This window comes from Solea solea, unplaced genomic scaffold (genome assembly GCF_958295425.1).
Source record: "Solea solea unplaced genomic scaffold, fSolSol10.1 scaffold_35, whole genome shotgun sequence".
Classification (NCBI taxonomy): domain Eukaryota; kingdom Metazoa; phylum Chordata; class Actinopteri; order Pleuronectiformes; family Soleidae; genus Solea; species Solea solea.
In genome coordinates, this window is record NW_026704150.1 from 404,022 (window position 1) to 420,188 (window position 16,167).

General features: G+C 50.8%; 22 non-coding genes and 4 pseudogenes across 22 annotated transcripts; 6 read left to right on the top strand and 20 right to left on the bottom strand.

The window, feature by feature from the left end:
* Positions 1-156: 156 nt before the first annotated feature.
* LOC131453558 (U5 spliceosomal RNA) lies at positions 157-269 on the bottom strand. The gene has a single exon (XR_009238276.1). It is a non-coding gene; the product is annotated as a U5 spliceosomal RNA (small nuclear RNA).
* Positions 270-916: 647 nt separating this feature from the next.
* LOC131453376 (U1 spliceosomal RNA) lies at positions 917-1,080 on the bottom strand. The gene has a single exon (XR_009238100.1). It is a non-coding gene; the product is annotated as a U1 spliceosomal RNA (small nuclear RNA).
* A 402-nt stretch (positions 1,081-1,482) lies between these two features.
* LOC131453310 (5S ribosomal RNA) lies at positions 1,483-1,591 on the top strand (annotated as a pseudogene).
* Positions 1,592-2,585: 994 nt separating this feature from the next.
* Positions 2,586-2,778, bottom strand: LOC131453490 (U2 spliceosomal RNA). The gene has a single exon (XR_009238210.1). It is a non-coding gene; the product is annotated as a U2 spliceosomal RNA (small nuclear RNA).
* Positions 2,779-2,957: 179 nt separating this feature from the next.
* LOC131453559 (U5 spliceosomal RNA) lies at positions 2,958-3,070 on the bottom strand. The gene has a single exon (XR_009238277.1). It is a non-coding gene; the product is annotated as a U5 spliceosomal RNA (small nuclear RNA).
* Positions 3,071-3,717: 647 nt separating this feature from the next.
* On the bottom strand, positions 3,718-3,881 carry LOC131453377 (U1 spliceosomal RNA). Its single transcript, XR_009238101.1, has one exon. It is a non-coding gene; the product is annotated as a U1 spliceosomal RNA (small nuclear RNA).
* A 402-nt stretch (positions 3,882-4,283) lies between these two features.
* LOC131453311 (5S ribosomal RNA) lies at positions 4,284-4,392 on the top strand (annotated as a pseudogene).
* Positions 4,393-4,541: 149 nt separating this feature from the next.
* On the bottom strand, positions 4,542-4,734 carry LOC131453491 (U2 spliceosomal RNA). The gene has a single exon (XR_009238211.1). It is a non-coding gene; the product is annotated as a U2 spliceosomal RNA (small nuclear RNA).
* Positions 4,735-4,913: 179 nt separating this feature from the next.
* Positions 4,914-5,026, bottom strand: LOC131453560 (U5 spliceosomal RNA). Its single transcript, XR_009238278.1, has one exon. It is a non-coding gene; the product is annotated as a U5 spliceosomal RNA (small nuclear RNA).
* Positions 5,027-5,673: 647 nt separating this feature from the next.
* On the bottom strand, positions 5,674-5,837 carry LOC131453378 (U1 spliceosomal RNA). Its single transcript, XR_009238102.1, has one exon. It is a non-coding gene; the product is annotated as a U1 spliceosomal RNA (small nuclear RNA).
* Positions 5,838-6,239: 402 nt separating this feature from the next.
* Positions 6,240-6,348, top strand: LOC131453312 (5S ribosomal RNA; annotated as a pseudogene).
* Positions 6,349-6,515: 167 nt separating this feature from the next.
* On the bottom strand, positions 6,516-6,708 carry LOC131453492 (U2 spliceosomal RNA). Its single transcript, XR_009238212.1, has one exon. It is a non-coding gene; the product is annotated as a U2 spliceosomal RNA (small nuclear RNA).
* Positions 6,709-6,887: 179 nt separating this feature from the next.
* LOC131453561 (U5 spliceosomal RNA) lies at positions 6,888-7,000 on the bottom strand. Its single transcript, XR_009238279.1, has one exon. It is a non-coding gene; the product is annotated as a U5 spliceosomal RNA (small nuclear RNA).
* A 647-nt stretch (positions 7,001-7,647) lies between these two features.
* LOC131453379 (U1 spliceosomal RNA) lies at positions 7,648-7,811 on the bottom strand. Its single transcript, XR_009238103.1, has one exon. It is a non-coding gene; the product is annotated as a U1 spliceosomal RNA (small nuclear RNA).
* Positions 7,812-8,213: 402 nt separating this feature from the next.
* On the top strand, positions 8,214-8,332 carry LOC131453500 (5S ribosomal RNA). Its single transcript, XR_009238220.1, has one exon. It is a non-coding gene; the product is annotated as a 5S ribosomal RNA (ribosomal RNA).
* A 131-nt stretch (positions 8,333-8,463) lies between these two features.
* Positions 8,464-8,656, bottom strand: LOC131453471 (U2 spliceosomal RNA). Its single transcript, XR_009238192.1, has one exon. It is a non-coding gene; the product is annotated as a U2 spliceosomal RNA (small nuclear RNA).
* Positions 8,657-8,836: 180 nt separating this feature from the next.
* Positions 8,837-8,948, bottom strand: LOC131453532 (U5 spliceosomal RNA). The gene has a single exon (XR_009238251.1). It is a non-coding gene; the product is annotated as a U5 spliceosomal RNA (small nuclear RNA).
* A 647-nt stretch (positions 8,949-9,595) lies between these two features.
* Positions 9,596-9,759, bottom strand: LOC131453381 (U1 spliceosomal RNA). Its single transcript, XR_009238105.1, has one exon. It is a non-coding gene; the product is annotated as a U1 spliceosomal RNA (small nuclear RNA).
* A 402-nt stretch (positions 9,760-10,161) lies between these two features.
* On the top strand, positions 10,162-10,280 carry LOC131453511 (5S ribosomal RNA). Its single transcript, XR_009238231.1, has one exon. It is a non-coding gene; the product is annotated as a 5S ribosomal RNA (ribosomal RNA).
* A 131-nt stretch (positions 10,281-10,411) lies between these two features.
* On the bottom strand, positions 10,412-10,604 carry LOC131453472 (U2 spliceosomal RNA). The gene has a single exon (XR_009238193.1). It is a non-coding gene; the product is annotated as a U2 spliceosomal RNA (small nuclear RNA).
* Positions 10,605-10,784: 180 nt separating this feature from the next.
* LOC131453534 (U5 spliceosomal RNA) lies at positions 10,785-10,896 on the bottom strand. Its single transcript, XR_009238253.1, has one exon. It is a non-coding gene; the product is annotated as a U5 spliceosomal RNA (small nuclear RNA).
* Positions 10,897-11,543: 647 nt separating this feature from the next.
* On the bottom strand, positions 11,544-11,707 carry LOC131453382 (U1 spliceosomal RNA). The gene has a single exon (XR_009238106.1). It is a non-coding gene; the product is annotated as a U1 spliceosomal RNA (small nuclear RNA).
* Positions 11,708-12,109: 402 nt separating this feature from the next.
* On the top strand, positions 12,110-12,228 carry LOC131453296 (5S ribosomal RNA). The gene has a single exon (XR_009238029.1). It is a non-coding gene; the product is annotated as a 5S ribosomal RNA (ribosomal RNA).
* A 131-nt stretch (positions 12,229-12,359) lies between these two features.
* LOC131453493 (U2 spliceosomal RNA) lies at positions 12,360-12,552 on the bottom strand. Its single transcript, XR_009238213.1, has one exon. It is a non-coding gene; the product is annotated as a U2 spliceosomal RNA (small nuclear RNA).
* Positions 12,553-12,731: 179 nt separating this feature from the next.
* Positions 12,732-12,844, bottom strand: LOC131453562 (U5 spliceosomal RNA). The gene has a single exon (XR_009238280.1). It is a non-coding gene; the product is annotated as a U5 spliceosomal RNA (small nuclear RNA).
* Positions 12,845-13,491: 647 nt separating this feature from the next.
* On the bottom strand, positions 13,492-13,623 carry LOC131453418 (U1 spliceosomal RNA; annotated as a pseudogene).
* Positions 13,624-16,167: the final 2,544 nt, after the last annotated feature.

Genomic DNA, 16,167 nt, shown 5'->3' on the forward strand with positions numbered 1-16,167 from the left:
CTCAAGATCTTGGCGCACAAGTTACTTGTTGTGGTGCCGTGTTTCTGAAGTGTGCATAACAAAGGCTGCTGCTGCTCACCTCCACCCCCAGGTGATCTAAGTGCACCTCTGTGCCGTGACGGACAGCTGCTTGACATTTGACACACTCAAAGGGCGCAGCCATACAGCAAAGCCCACCAAAAATAACTTAAACTCTTGGACGTTCCTCTCCACGGAAGTCTTTAGTAAAAGGCGAAAGACTTGAGCATTTTGAAGAAAAACCAGAGTCAACATAGTCCCTCTCCTTGAGAGCAGCCAAGGAGTCTATCCGCCAGAGTCACCACAGTCTCGGTCGGCCCGGCCGGCCACCTTGGGACAGCCTTTCTTCAACGTTTTTGGTTTGCCGGCCAATCAACCGCCCACATTTGACTGCATGTTTGGAAGCGCATTCTTACCGTTGGTTGTGTGCTGCAGTTTTCTATCAACCGCTGAGGCTGTGGCACATTCCTCGCTCACGGGGGACACCTCCAAGGTTTAGTGCTAGATGTGAGTGCATGAGCAAAGCAGCTCTGTGTCACACCGAGCAGTACAAACTGCCGGGCCGTTTCCCAACTCCTCCGGGCTTCTGAAATGGTGAGCTGCTCCTGGCATCGCTTCAATATCAGGTCAATGTACAGGAGTGGACGGAGCAAGCGCCAAAGTATTAACCCTTGGCATGATGGCCATGGATCCATCTCCAACAATCCAGTTCTACCTACAAAGAGCCGGGAAAGGGAGCATGACATTTCCTTAGAGCTAAGAGACAACACCCACAACCATCCCATTCCCAGCAACTTGGAAAGACTGGGGACGTCGCTCTGCGAGCACGTGAGAAGCCTGGAGATGGGCACACAAGGCGGAACCTTGGGCGGCTGACCTTTGCTTACAACTACGTCATCGGGGGAGAGCGCGGACGCAGTACCCCACTAGCAAAAATTATGCAGTCAAGATTCCCACGTTTGGGGAATTTGCAGGGGTCAGCACAACCAGAGTGCAATGGCTGAGCCTCGCCCTGGGTGAACCACCTTCTTGATCATGGTATCTCCCCTGCCAGGTAAGTATGAGGTGTACTTGCCCAGCACTGGGTGGCTGTTCCCAGACACAGCTCTTTGGCTGATGGTGCAGGAAATGGATAGTCCCAGAGTCCAATGCCTTGACTCAGGTGCTCGTTAATGCTGTGCTGTGTTCAACTTCAACCTCCAGCACACATTGGAGAGGAAACACTCGACCTTTTCACTGGCATACCTGGCTGTCATTTCCTATCGATTCAGCAACAACTGCACCTGACGGCACCAACAGCAGCTTACCCATCTCGATGTAGCTTCCTAATACTGGAATAGAGTGTAGCAGGTAGTGGCGATAAAGGCTCAAGTGCAGTGTGTTCGGAAGGCTGACTTTTGAGCCCCTCCACGAGCAGGGGGCCTTGCCTGGTCTATAAAAGGAGTCTGTGTCACCTGCCCGTCGGCTTACGGCCACACCACCCTGAGCACGCCCGATCTCGGAAGCTAAGCAGGGTCGGGCCTGGTTAGTACTTGGATGGGAGACCGCCTGGGAATACCAGGTGCTGTAAGCTTTTACACTGCAGCACGCTTTTACACTGCAGCACGCTTTTACACTGCTGCTTCCTTACAAGAAACGTGGGCTTGCAATTACGTTGACGCACGGGCACACGTTAATGTCCTTCCAGTTTCAGCCTTGCTTTGGTTTTCACTAGTGATGTGACGTTCCGTATCGAGGCTTCGAAGCGTGTGCCGAGTAGGGGAGGGGGCGTTTCCACGATGCGCGTATCGAAGCTTGCTTCATTTAGGGGAGGAGCCAAAAATGATGACGTCCGAAGCCTCGCTGCCCGGCTGTACCACGTGATTGCTTCGTGAAGTGGTTCAGATTTTGCGCGAGGTTTTACAGCTATATAGACCCCTCAGGCTCCATTCAAAATGTGGGTTTTTGAAGGAGAGTTGCGGTCAGTTGAGAGTTTGGATAGAGTTTAGATAGTTTGGAGAGTTTGGATACTAGAGTTTTGATAGCGTTTATATAGTTTGGAGATAGTTTGGAGAGTTTAGGGAGAGAGAGAGATTTAGGAGAGAGAGGAGAGTAGGATAGGTGATATAGGATGGAGCCAGCCAGGCTCATCATTGTCCAAGTTACACAAACATAATCTGTGCCCTTTTCCTAGTTCCACAAGCACTTTCACTGTCCTCTGTCTGATTATACCCATGCCATTTTCAGAAAAACATTGCACAACCTGCCATATTACAATATTACCATTTTGGGAAGATTTACACACACAGAATACATTCAAAAAAATGTATTAAACACATATGTACAGAAATTATTTGGTCATATATTTTTTGTAATTCATAGTCATTTCTAACAGACACAAAAATTCAATTCATCACACATTATGTGGTTCAGATACAGCTGCCTGTGATTATACACTTGGCCAGTAGGTGGTTTCGTGTGCACATGAAGCTTCAAGAAATGAACCCTTTCTCGAACCACTTGGCTCAAGTGGTTCAATGCCTCATGAGGCTTCATCTCACCATCACTAGTTTTCACAGAAAAAAAGAGAACGGTGCACCGTTCCTGGTGGCACTGCAATACCAGGTCAATGCAAGGAGTGAAGAGAGCAAGCCCAAGGTTTCACCGCCCAATGCTCAAAAATGCATTTAGTATTTAATCCCCATATAGAGGACATATCAGATATTAAACTGATAAGAACAGATACTACACTTGATCTTAGCCAAAAGGCCGAGAAGCGATGGCCCACCAGTGTCTGGGGCCAACTCAAGATCTTGGCGCACAAGTTACTTGTTGTGGTGCCGTGTTTCTGAAGTGTGCATAACAAAGGCTGCTGCTGCTCACCTCCACCCCCAGGTGATCTAAGTGCACCTCTGTGCCGTGACGGACAGCTGCTTGACATTTGACACACTCAAAGGGCGCAGCCATACAGCAAAGCCCACCAAAAATAACTTAAACTCTTGGACGTTCCTCTCCACGGAAGTCTTTAGTAAAAGGCGAAAGACTTGAGCATTTTGAAGAAAAACCAGAGTCAACATAGTCCCTCTCCTTGAGAGCAGCCAAGGAGTCTATCCGCCAGAGTCACCACAGTCTCGGTCGGCCCGGCCGGCCACCTTGGGACAGCCTTTCTTCAACGTTTTTGGTTTGCCGGCCAATCAACCGCCCACATTTGACTGCATGTTTGGAAGCGCATTCTTACCGTTGGTTGTGTGCTGCAGTTTTCTATCAACCGCTGAGGCTGTGGCACATTCCTCGCTCACGGGGGACACCTCCAAGGTTTAGTGCTAGATGTGAGTGCATGAGCAAAGCAGCTCTGTGTCACACCGAGCAGTACAAACTGCCGGGCCGTTTCCCAACTCCTCCGGGCTTCTGAAATGGTGAGCTGCTCCTGGCATCGCTTCAATATCAGGTCAATGTACAGGAGTGGACGGAGCAAGCGCCAAAGTATTAACCCTTGGCATGATGGCCATGGATCCATCTCCAACAATCCAGTTCTACCTACAAAGAGCCGGGAAAGGGAGCATGACATTTCCTTAGAGCTAAGAGACAACACCCACAACCATCCCATTCCCAGCAACTTGGAAAGACTGGGGACGTCGCTCTGCGAGCACGTGAGAAGCCTGGAGATGGGCACACAAGGCGGAACCTTGGGCGGCTGACCTTTGCTTACAACTACGTCATCGGGGGAGAGCGCGGACGCAGTACCCCACTAGCAAAAATTATGCAGTCAAGATTCCCACGTTTGGGGAATTTGCAGGGGTCAGCACAACCAGAGTGCAATGGCTGAGCCTCGCCCTGGGTGAACCACCTTCTTGATCATGGTATCTCCCCTGCCAGGTAAGTATGAGGTGTACTTGCCCAGCACTGGGTGGCTGTTCCCAGACACAGCTCTTTGGCTGATGGTGCAGGAAATGGATAGTCCCAGAGTCCAATGCCTTGACTCAGGTGCTCGTTAATGCTGTGCTGTGTTCAACTTCAACCTCCAGCACACATTGGAGAGGAAACACTCGACCTTTTCACTGGCATACCTGGCTGTCATTTCCTATCGATTCAGCAACAACTGCACCTGACGGCACCAACAGCAGCTTACCCATCTCGATGTAGCTTCCTAATACTGGAATAGAGTGTAGCAGGTAGTGGCGATAAAGGCTCAAGTGCAGTGTGTTCGGAAGGCTGACTTTTGAGCCCCTCCACGAGCAGGGGGCCTTGCCTGGTCTATAAAAGGAGTCTGTGTCACCTGCCCGTCGGCTTACGGCCACACCACCCTGAGCACGCCCGATCTCGGAAGCTAAGCAGGGTCGGGCCTGGTTAGTACTTGGATGGGAGACCGCCTGGGAATACCAGGTGCTGTAAGCTTTTACACTGCAGCACGCTTTTACACTGCAGCACGCTTTTACACTGCTGCTTCCTTACAAGAAACGTGGGCTTGCAATTACGTTGACGCACGGGCACACGTTAATGTCCTTCCAGTTTCAGCCTTGCTTTGGTTTTCACAGAAAAAAAGAGAACGGTGCACCGTTCCTGGTGGCACTGCAATACCAGGTCAATGCAAGGAGTGAAGAGAGCAAGCCCAAGGTTTCACCGCCCAATGCTCAAAAATGCATTTAGTATTTAATCCCCATATAGAGGACATATCAGATATTAAACTGATAAGAACAGATACTACACTTGATCTTAGCCAAAAGGCCGAGAAGCGATGGCCCACCAGTGTCTGGGGCCAACTCAAGATCTTGGCGCACAAGTTACTTGTTGTGGTGCCGTGTTTCTGAAGTGTGCATAACAAAGGCTGCTGCTGCTCACCTCCACCCCCAGGTGATCTAAGTGCACCTCTGTGCCGTGACGGACAGCTGCTTGACATTTGACACACTCAAAGGGCGCAGCCATACAGCAAAGCCCACCAAAAATAACTTAAACTCTTGGACGTTCCTCTCCACGGAAGTCTTTAGTAAAAGGCGAAAGACTTGAGCATTTTGAAGAAAAACCAGAGTCAACATAGTCCCTCTCCTTGAGAGCAGCCAAGGAGTCTATCCGCCAGAGTCACCACAGTCTCGGTCGGCCCGGCCGGCCACCTTGGGACAGCCTTTCTTCAACGTTTTTGGTTTGCCGGCCAATCAACCGCCCACATTTGACTGCATGTTTGGAAGCGCATTCTTACCGTTGGTTGTGTGCTGCAGTTTTCTATCAACCGCTGAGGCTGTGGCACATTCCTCGCTCACGGGGGACACCTCCAAGGTTTAGTGCTAGATGTGAGTGCATGAGCAAAGCAGCTCTGTGTCACACCGAGCAGTACAAACTGCCGGGCCGTTTCCCAACTCCTCCGGGCTTCTGAAATGGTGAGCTGCTCCTGGCATCGCTTCAATATCAGGTCAATGTACAGGAGTGGACGGAGCAAGCGCCAAAGTATTAACCCTTGGCATGATGGCCATGGATCCATCTCCAACAATCCAGTTCTACCTACAAAGAGCCGGGAAAGGGAGCATGACATTTCCTTAGAGCTAAGAGACAACACCCACAACCATCCCATTCCCAGCAACTTGGAAAGACTGGGGACGTCGCTCTGCGAGCACGTGAGAAGCCTGGAGATGGGCACACAAGGCGGAACCTTGGGCGGCTGACCTTTGCTTACAACTACGTCATCGGGGGAGAGCGCGGACGCAGTACCCCACTAGCAAAAATTATGCAGTCAAGATTCCCACGTTTGGGGAATTTGCAGGGGTCAGCACAACCAGAGTGCAATGGCTGAGCCTCGCCCTGGGTGAACCACCTTCTTGATCATGGTATCTCCCCTGCCAGGTAAGTATGAGGTGTACTTGCCCAGCACTGGGTGGCTGTTCCCAGACACAGCTCTTTGGCTGATGGTGCAGGAAATGGATAGTCCCAGAGTCCAATGCCTTGACTCAGGTGCTCGTTAATGCTGTGCTGTGTTCAACTTCAACCTCCAGCACACATTGGAGAGGAAACACTCGACCTTTTCACTGGCATACCTGGCTGTCATTTCCTATCGATTCAGCAACAACTGCACCTGACGGCACCAACAGCAGCTTACCCATCTCGATGTAGCTTCCTAATACTGGAATAGAGTGTAGCAGGTAGTGGCGATAAAGGCTCAAGTGCAGTGTGTTCGGAAGGCTGACTTTTGAGCCCCTCCACGAGCAGGGGGCCTTGCCTGGTCTATAAAAGGAGTCTGTGTCACCTGCCCGTCGGCTTACGGCCACACCACCCTGAGCACGCCCGATCTCGGAAGCTAAGCAGGGTCGGGCCTGGTTAGTACTTGGATGGGAGACCGCCTGGGAATACCAGGTGCTGTAAGCTTTTACACTGCAGCACGCTTTTACACTGCAGCACGCTTTTACACTGCAGCACGCTTTTACACTGCTGCTTCCTTACAAGAAACGTGGGCTTGCAATTACGTTGACGCACGGGCACACGTTAATGTCCTTCCAGTTTCAGCCTTGCTTTGGTTTTCACAGAAAAAAAGAGAACGGTGCACCGTTCCTGGTGGCACTGCAATACCAGGTCAATGCAAGGAGTGAAGAGAGCAAGCCCAAGGTTTCACCGCCCAATGCTCAAAAATGCATTTAGTATTTAATCCCCATATAGAGGACATATCAGATATTAAACTGATAAGAACAGATACTACACTTGATCTTAGCCAAAAGGCCGAGAAGCGATGGCCCACCAGTGTCTGGGGCCAACTCAAGATCTTGGCGCACAAGTTACTTGTTGTGGTGCCGTGTTTCTGAAGTGTGCATAACAAAGGCTGCTGCTGCTCACCTCCACCCCCAGGTGATCTAAGTGCACCTCTGTGCCGTGACGGACAGCTGCTTGACATTTGACACACTCAAAGGGCGCAGCCATACAGCAAAGCCCACCAAAAATAACTTAAACTCTTGGACGTTCCTCTCCACGGAAGTCTTTAGTAAAAGGCGAAAGACTTGAGCATTTTGAAGAAAAACCAGAGTCAACATAGTCCCTCTCCTTGAGAGCAGCCAAGGAGTCTATCCGCCAGAGTCACCACAGTCTCGGTCGGCCCGGCCGGCCACCTTGGGACAGCCTTTCTTCAACGTTTTTGGTTTGCCGGCCAATCAACCGCCCACATTTGACTGCATGTTTGGAAGCGCATTCTTACCGTTGGTTGTGTGCTGCAGTTTTCTATCAACCGCTGAGGCTGTGGCACATTCCTCGCTCACGGGGGACACCTCCAAGGTTTAGTGGTAGATGTGAGTGCATGAGCAAAGCAGCTCTGTGTCACACCGAGCAGTACAAACTGCCGGGCCGTTTCCCAACTCCTCCGGGCTTCTGAAATGGTGAGCTGCTCCTGGCATCGCTTCAATATCAGGTCAATGTACAGGAGTGGACGGAGCAAGCGCCAAAGTATTAACCCTTGGCATGATGGCCATGGATCCATCTCCAACAATCCAGTTCTACCTACAAAGAGCCGGGAAAGGGAGCATGACATTTCCTTAGAGCTAAAAGACAACACCCACAACCATCCCATTCCCAGCAACTTGGAAAGACTGGGGACGTCGCTCTGCGAGCACGTGAGAAGCCTGGAGATGGGCACACAAGGCGGAACCTTGGGCGGCTGACCTTTGCTTACAACTACGTCATCGGGGGAGAGCGCGGACGCAGTACCCCACTAGCAAAAATTATGCAGTCAAGATTCCCACGTTTGGGGAATTTGCAGGGGTCAGCACAACCAGAGTGCAATGGCTGAGCCTCGCCCTGGGTGAACCACCTTCTTGATCATGGTATCTCCCCTGCCAGGTAAGTATGAGGTGTACTTGCCCAGCACTGGGTGGCTGTTCCCAGACACAGCTCTTTGGCTGATGGTGCAGGAAATGGATAGTCCCAGAGTCCAATGCCTTGACTCAGGTGCTCGTTAATGCTGTGCTGTGTTCAACTTCAACCTCCAGCACACATTGGAGAGGAAACACTCGACCTTTTCACTGGCATACCTGGCTGTCATTTCCTATCGATTCAGCAACAACTGCACCTGACGGCACCAACAGCAGCTTACCCATCTCGGTGTAGCTTCCTAATACTGGAATAGAGTGTAGCAGGTAGTGGCGATAAAGGCTCAAGTGCAGTGTGTTCGGAAGGCTGCCTTTTGAGCCCCTCCACGAGCAGGGGGCCTTGCCTGGTCTATAAAAGGAGTCTGTGTCACCTGCCCGTCGGCTTACGGCCACACCACCCTGAGCGCGCCCGATCTCGTCTGATCTCGGAAGCTAAGCAGGGTCGGGCCTGGTTAGTACTTGGATGGGAGACCGCCTGGGAATACCAGGTGCTGTAAGCTTTTACACTGCAGCACGCTTTTACACTGCTGCTTCCTTACAAGAAACGTGGGCTTGCAATTACGTTGACGCACGGGCACACGTTAATGTCCTTCCAGTTTCAGCCTTGCTTTGGTTTTCACAGAAAAAAAGAGAACGGTGCACCGTTCCTGGTGGCACTGCAATACCAGGTCAATGCAAGGAGTGAAGAGAGCAAGCCCAAGGTTTCACCGCCCAATGCTCAAAAATGCATTTAATATTTAATCCCCATATAGAGGACATATCAGATATTAAACTGATAAGAACAGATACTACACTTGATCTTAGCCAAAAGGCCGAGAAGCGATGGCCCACCAGTGTCTGGGGCCAACTCAAGATCTTGGCGCACAAGTTACTTCTTGTGGTGCCGTGTTTCTGAAGTGCGCATAACAAAGGCTGCTGCTGCTCACCTCCACCCCCAGGTGATCCAAGTGCACCTCTGAGCCGTGACGGACAGCTGCTTGACATTTGACACACTCAAAGGGCGCAGACATACAGCAAAGCCCACCAAAAATAACTTAAACTCTTGGACGTTCCTCTCCACGGAAGTCTTTAGTAAAAGGCGAAAGACTTGAGCATTTTGAAGAAAAACCAGAGTCAACATAGCCCCTCTCCTTGAGAGCAGCCAAGGAGTCTATCCGCCAGAGTCACCACAGTCTCGGTCGGCCCGGCCGGCCACCTTGGGACAGCCTTTCTTCAACGTTTTTGGTTTGCCGGCCAATCAACCGCCCACATTTGACTGCATGTTTGGAAGCGCATTCTTACCGTTGGTTGTGTGCTGCAGTTTTCTATCAACCGCTGAGGCTGTGGCACATTCCTCGCTCACGGGGGACACCTCCAAGGTTTAGTGGTAGATGTGAGTGCATGAGCAAAGCAGCTCTGTGTCACACCAAGCAGTACAAACTGCCGGGCCGTTTCCCAACTCCTCCGGGCTTCTGAAATGGTGAGCTGCTCCTGGCATCACTTCAATATCAGGTCAATGTACAGGAGTGGACGGAGCAAGCGCCAAAGTATTAACCCTTGGCATGATGGCCATGGATCCATCTCCAACAATCCAGTTCTACCTACAAAGAGCCGGGAAAGGGAGCATGACATTTCCTTAGAGCTAAGAGACAACACCCACAACCATCCCATTCCCAGCAACTTGGAAAGACTGGGGACGTCGCTCTGCGAGCACGTGAGAAGCCTGGAGATGGGCACACAAGGCGGAACCTTGGGCGGCTGACCTTTGCTTACAACTACGTCATCGGGGGAGAGCGCGGACGCAGTACCCCACTAGCAAAAATTATGCAGTCAAGATTCCCACGTTTGGGGAATTTGCAGGGGTCAGCACAACCAGAGTGCAATGGCTGAGCCTCGCCCTGGGTGAACCACCTTCTTGATCATGGTATCTCCCCTGCCAGGTAAGTATGAGGTGTACTTGCCCAGCACTGGGTGGCTGTTCCCAGACACAGCTCTTTGGCTGATGGTGCAGGAAATGGATAGTCCCAGAGTCCAATGCCTTGACTCAGGTGCTCGTTAATGCTGTGCTGTGTTCAACTTCAACCTCCAGCACACATTGGAGAGGAAACACTCGACCTTTTCACTGGCATACCTGGCTGTCATTTCCTATCGATTCAGCAACAACTGCACCTGACGGCACCAACAGCAGCTTACCCATCTCGGTGTAGCTTCCTAATACTGGAATAGAGTGTAGCAGGTAGTGGCGATAAAGGCTCAAGTGCAGTGTGTTCGGAAGGCTGCCTTTTGAGCCCCTCCACGAGCAGGGGGCCTTGCCTGGTCTATAAAAGGAGTCTGTGTCACCTGCCCGTCGGCTTACGGCCACACCACCCTGAGCGCGCCCGATCTCGTCTGATCTCGGAAGCTAAGCAGGGTCGGGCCTGGTTAGTACTTGGATGGGAGACCGCCTGGGAATACCAGGTGCTGTAAGCTTTTACACTGCAGCACGCTTTTACACTGCTGCTTCCTTACAAGAAACGTGGGCTTGCAATTACGTTGACGCACGGGCACACGTTAATGTCCTTCCAGTTTCAGCCTTGCTTTGGTTTTCACAGAAAAAAAGAGAACGGTGCACCGTTCCTGGTGGCACTGCAATACCAGGTCAATGCAAGGAGTGAAGAGAGCAAGCCCAAGGTTTCACCGCCCAATGCTCAAAAATGCATTTAATATTTAATCCCCATATAGAGGACATATCAGATATTAAACTGATAAGAACAGATACTACACTTGATCTTAGCCAAAAGGCCGAGAAGCGATGGCCCACCAGTGTCTGGGGCCAACTCAAGATCTTGGCGCACAAGTTACTTCTTGTGGTGCCGTGTTTCTGAAGTGCGCATAACAAAGGCTGCTGCTGCTCACCTCCACCCCCAGGTGATCCAAGTGCACCTCTGAGCCGTGACGGACAGCTGCTTGACATTTGACACACTCAAAGGGCGCAGACATACAGCAAAGCCCACCAAAAATAACTTAAACTCTTGGACGTTCCTCTCCACGGAAGTCTTTAGTAAAAGGCGAAAGACTTGAGCATTTTGAAGAAAAACCAGAGTCAACATAGCCCCTCTCCTTGAGAGCAGCCAAGGAGTCTATCCGCCAGAGTCACCACAGTCTCGGTCGGCCCGGCCGGCCACCTTGGGACAGCCTTTCTTCAACGTTTTTGGTTTGCCGGCCAATCAACCGCCCACATTTGACTGCATGTTTGGAAGCGCATTCTTACCGTTGGTTGTGTGCTGCAGTTTTCTATCAACCGCTGAGGCTGTGGCACATTCCTCGCTCACGGGGGACACCTCCAAGGTTTAGTGGTAGATGTGAGTGCATGAGCAAAGCAGCTCTGTGTCACACCAAGCAGTACAAACTGCCGGGCCGTTTCCCAACTCCTCCGGGCTTCTGAAATGGTGAGCTGCTCCTGGCATCACTTCAATATCAGGTCAATGTACAGGAGTGGACGGAGCAAGCGCCAAAGTATTAACCCTTGGCATGATGGCCATGGATCCATCTCCAACAATCCAGTTCTACCTACAAAGAGCCGGGAAAGGGAGCATGACATTTCCTTAGAGCTAAGAGACAACACCCACAACCATCCCATTCCCAGCAACTTGGAAAGACTGGGGACGTCGCTCTGCGAGCACGTGAGAAGCCTGGAGATGGGCACACAAGGCGGAACCTTGGGCGGCTGACCTTTGCTTACAACTACGTCATCGGGGGAGAGCGCGGACGCAGTACCCCACTAGCAAAAATTATGCAGTCAAGATTCCCACGTTTGGGGAATTTGCAGGGGTCAGCACAACCAGAGTGCAATGGCTGAGCCTCGCCCTGGGTGAACCACCTTCTTGATCATGGTATCTCCCCTGCCAGGTAAGTATGAGGTGTACTTGCCCAGCACTGGGTGGCTGTTCCCAGACACAGCTCTTTGGCTGATGGTGCAGGAAATGGATAGTCCCAGAGTCCAATGCCTTGACTCAGGTGCTCGTTAATGCTGTGCTGTGTTCAACTTCAACCTCCAGCACACATTGGAGAGGAAACACTCGACCTTTTCACTGGCATACCTGGCTGTCATTTCCTATCGATTCAGCAACAACTGCACCTGACGGCACCAACAGCAGCTTACCCATCTCGGTGTAGCTTCCTAATACTGGAATAGAGTGTAGCAGGTAGTGGCGATAAAGGCTCAAGTGCAGTGTGTTCGGAAGGCTGCCTTTTGAGCCCCTCCACGAGCAGGGGGCCTTGCCTGGTCTATAAAAGGAGTCTGTGTCACCTGCCTGTCAGCTTACGGCCACACCACCCTGTGCACGCCCGATCTCGTCTGATCTCGGAAGCTAAGCAGGGTCGGGCCTGGTTAGTACTTGGATGGGAGACCGCCTGGGAATACCAGGTGCTGTAAGCTTTTACACTGCAGCACGCTTTTACACTGCTGCTTCCTTACAAGAAACGTGGGCTTGCAATTACGTTGACGCACGGGCACACGTTAATGTCCTTCCAGTTTCAGCCTTGCTTTGGTTTTCACAGAAAAAAAGAGAACGGTGCACCGTTCCTGGTGGCACTGCAATACCAGGTCAATGCAAGGAGTGAAGAGAGCAAGCCCAAGGTTTCACCGCCCAATGCTCAAAAATGCATTTAGTATTTAATCCCCATATAGAGGACATATCAGATATTAAACTGATAAGAACAGATACTACACTTGATCTTAGCCAAAAGGCCGAGAAGCGATGGCCCACCAGTGTCTGGGGCCAACTCAAGATCTTGGCGCACAAGTTACTTGTTGTGGTGCCGTGTTTCTGAAGTGCGCATAACAAAGGCTGCTGCTGCTCACCTCCACCCCCAGGTGATCTAAGTGCACCTCTGAGCCGTGACGGACAGCTGCTTGACATTTGACACACTCAAAGGGCGCAGCCATACAGCAAAGCCCACCAAAAATAACTTAAACTCTTGGACGTTCCTCTCCACGGAAGTCTTTAGTAAAAGGCGAAAGACTTGAGCATTTTGAAGAAAAACCAGAGTCAACATAGTCCCTCTCCTTGAGAGCAGCCAAGGAGTCTATCCGCCAGAGTCACCACAGTCTCGGTCGGCCCGGCCGGCCACCTTGGGACAGCCTTTCTTCAACGTTTTTGGTTTGCCGGCCAATCAACCGCCCACATTTGACTGCATGTTTGGAAGCGCATTCTTACCGTTGGTTGTGTGCTGCAGTTTTCTATCAACCGCTGAGGCTGTGGCACATTCCTCGCTCACGGGGGACACCTCCAAGGTTTAGTGCTAGATGTGAGTGCATGAGCAAAGCAGCTCTGTGTCACACCGAGCAGTACAAACTGCCGGGCCGTTTCCCAACTCCTCCGGGCTTCTGAAATGGTGAGCTGCTCCTGGCATCGCTTCAATATCAGGTCAATGTACAGGAGTGGACGGAGCAAGCGCCAAAGTATTAACCCTTGGCATGATGGCCATGGATCCATCTCCAACAATCCAGTTCTACCTACAAAGAGCCGGGAAAGGGAGCATGACATTTCCTTAGAGCTAAGAGACAACACCCACAACCATCCCATTCCCAGCAACTTGGAAAGACTGGGGACGTCGCTCTGCGAGCACGTGAGAAGCCTGGAGATGGGCACACAAGGCGGAACCTTGGGCGGCTGACCTTTGCTTACAACTACGTCATCGGGGGAGAGCGCGGACGCAGTACCCCACTAGCAAAAATTATGCAGTCAAGATTCCCACGTTTGGGGAATTTGCAGGGGTCAGCACAACCAGAGTGCAATGGCTGAGCCTCGCCCTGGGTTAGGGTAAGGGTTAGGGTAAGGGTAAGGGTTAGGTAGAGGAAGCAGAGCCTGTCTCCCACCTGAGTGGGAGACAGGAAGAGCACGGTCCATCCCCCGAACAGCGCCTCGCCCCCTCTCCCAAGACCGAGGACCAGCAACATCCCAATACCTCACACTATTTGTGTGGGCAGCATATGGGTCCCGTCGTCTCCTCCCATATCGCACCTCCGTCCATGCAACGTCTTGTGGACGGACCATCATAAGTGGTTCTCTTTAAGAGGATGTTTTTTTACAGGCAGCTTTGTATCATATATAATAATGTTTTATTTATTTATTTATTTATTAGCAAGATATGAATTATTTATTATTTAGATATTTATAGTCCGGTAGTTGTATATAATAATAATAAAGAAAAAGGAGAGAAAGAGAAAAAAGGAAAACAAATTAAGTGAAAAAATGTGTGTGCGTGTGTGTGTGTGTGCGCGTGTACGAATGTATGTATGCGTGTGCCGTTTAAGCCGCAACGTTTCGACCCAAAGAGGTCTTCTTCAGGCGGTCGCTTCGGCACAGTTTTCTGAAAATAAGGTCACTGCTATCGAGGGACAGTTTTTTCCTTCTCTCAAGCCGTGACAGGAGTGAGCTCCAGAAGGCAGAGCTCTCCTCTTATACCCCTAGGAGCCTAGGACACGCCCCCGAGTGGGACTGCCCCAGACATCCAGGAGCCAGGAGATGCAGGCCAGCTGTCCTCCTGCTTTTTCAGGTGTGTTTACCTCTTTTTTGTTGCAAAATTGAATGTAGTGCTTTAAAATCCTCCTTTTTTCTTTTTTTCAATTATTGTAGTTGTAATAAAATTATCCTCTTTTTATTAGGGACAGGGTCAGAGACAGATAGGAGATTTTAGGGACAGGAGACAGGTAGGCTAGGTTTAGGTAATAGAAACAATTTCAGAGATAGAAAAAAGACAGGTTAGGGTAAGGGTAGGGTAAGGGTTAGGGTAAGGGTTAGGGTTAGGGTAAGGGTAAGGGTTAGGGTTAGGGTAAGGGTTAGGGTTGGGGTAAGGGTTAGGGTTAGGGTAAGGGTTAGGGTTAGGGTTAGGGTTAGGGGTAAGGGTTAGGGTTAGGGTTAGGGTAAGGGTTAGGGTTAGGGTTAGGGTAAGGGTTAGGGTTAGGGTAAGGGTAAGGGTAAGGGTTAGGGTAAGGGTTAGGGTTAGGGGTTAGGGTTAGGGTAAGGGTTAGGGTTAGGGTAAGGGTTAGGGTTAGGGTAAGGGTTAGGGGTAAGGGTAAGGGTTAGGGTTAGGGTAAGGGTAAGGGTTAGGGTTAGGGTAAGGGTTAGGGGTTAGGGTAAGGGTTAGGGTTAGGGTTAGGGTTAGGGTAAGGGTTAGGGTAAGGGTAAGGGTTAGGGTAAGGGTTAGGGTTAGGGTTAGGGTAAGGGTTAGGGTTAGGGTTAGGGTAAGGGGTTAGGGGTAGGGTTAGGGTAGGGTAAGGGGTTAGGGTAAGGGTTAGGGTTAGGGTAAGGGTTAGGGTAAGGGTTAGGGTAAGGGTTAGGGTAAGGGTTAGGGTTAGGGTAAGGGTAAGGGTTAGGGTTAGGGTTAGGGTTAGGGTAAGGGTTAGGGTTAGGGTTAGGGTAAGGGTAAGGGTTAGGGTTAGGGTAAGGGGGTAAGGGTTAGGGTTAGGGGTTAGGGTTAGGGTTAGGGTTAGGGTAAGGGTTAGGGTAAGGGTAAGGGTAAGGGTAAGGGTTAGGGTTAGGGTTAGGGTAAGGGTAAGGGTTAGGGTTAGGGTTAGGGTTAGGGTAAGGGTTAGGGTTAGGGTAAGGGTAAGGGTTAGGGTAAGGGTTAGGGTTAGGGTAAGGGTAAGGGTAAGGGTTAGGGTAAGGGTAAGGGTTAGGGTTAGGGTTAGGGGTTAGGGTAAGGGTTAGGGTAAGGGTAAGGGTTAGGGTAAGGGTAAGGGTAAGGGTTAGGGTAAGGGTTAGGGTTAGGGTTAGGGTAAGGGTTAGGGTAAGGGTTAGGGTAAGGGTTAGGGTTAGGGTTAGGGTTAGGGTTAGGGTAAGGGTAAGGGTTAGGGTAAGGGTAGGGTTAGGGTAGGGTTAGGGTAAGGGTTAGGGTAAGGTATAGGGATGAAAACCACCAGTTTGCGGTCATTTCGCGAATAACTTTTGAACGGAAGGTGCGATCGACTCCAAACCAACGTCCGCCCCCCCATTTAGGCACCCTCCGGAGCCCCTGGTGCAACCCCCGTGATTGTGGGACAAAAGGAAGCCGAGATATGGAAAAATGACCGAAAATTCTTCGGTCATTCTGAACTTATCTCGAGTTAGGAAGGTGCTAGAAAGCCGAGGTAGGTGTCTAACGATGCGTCTCGAGGAGCCGCACCTAGCCAGCCTAAAACACCCCATGACCAAACGTGTAGTTTTTGAGTTATTTCCCAAAAACCGTAAAAATCTGACTTTTTCGGATTGACTTGAATTTTTGTCCCCCCCCCTAATGTGGCCACGGGCTTTCCAACTAAATCCACTCATCATATGAGTTTAAGTGAAACGCACATCAGATGTGCTTTGTGTGTTCATTTGTTTCTGGATGA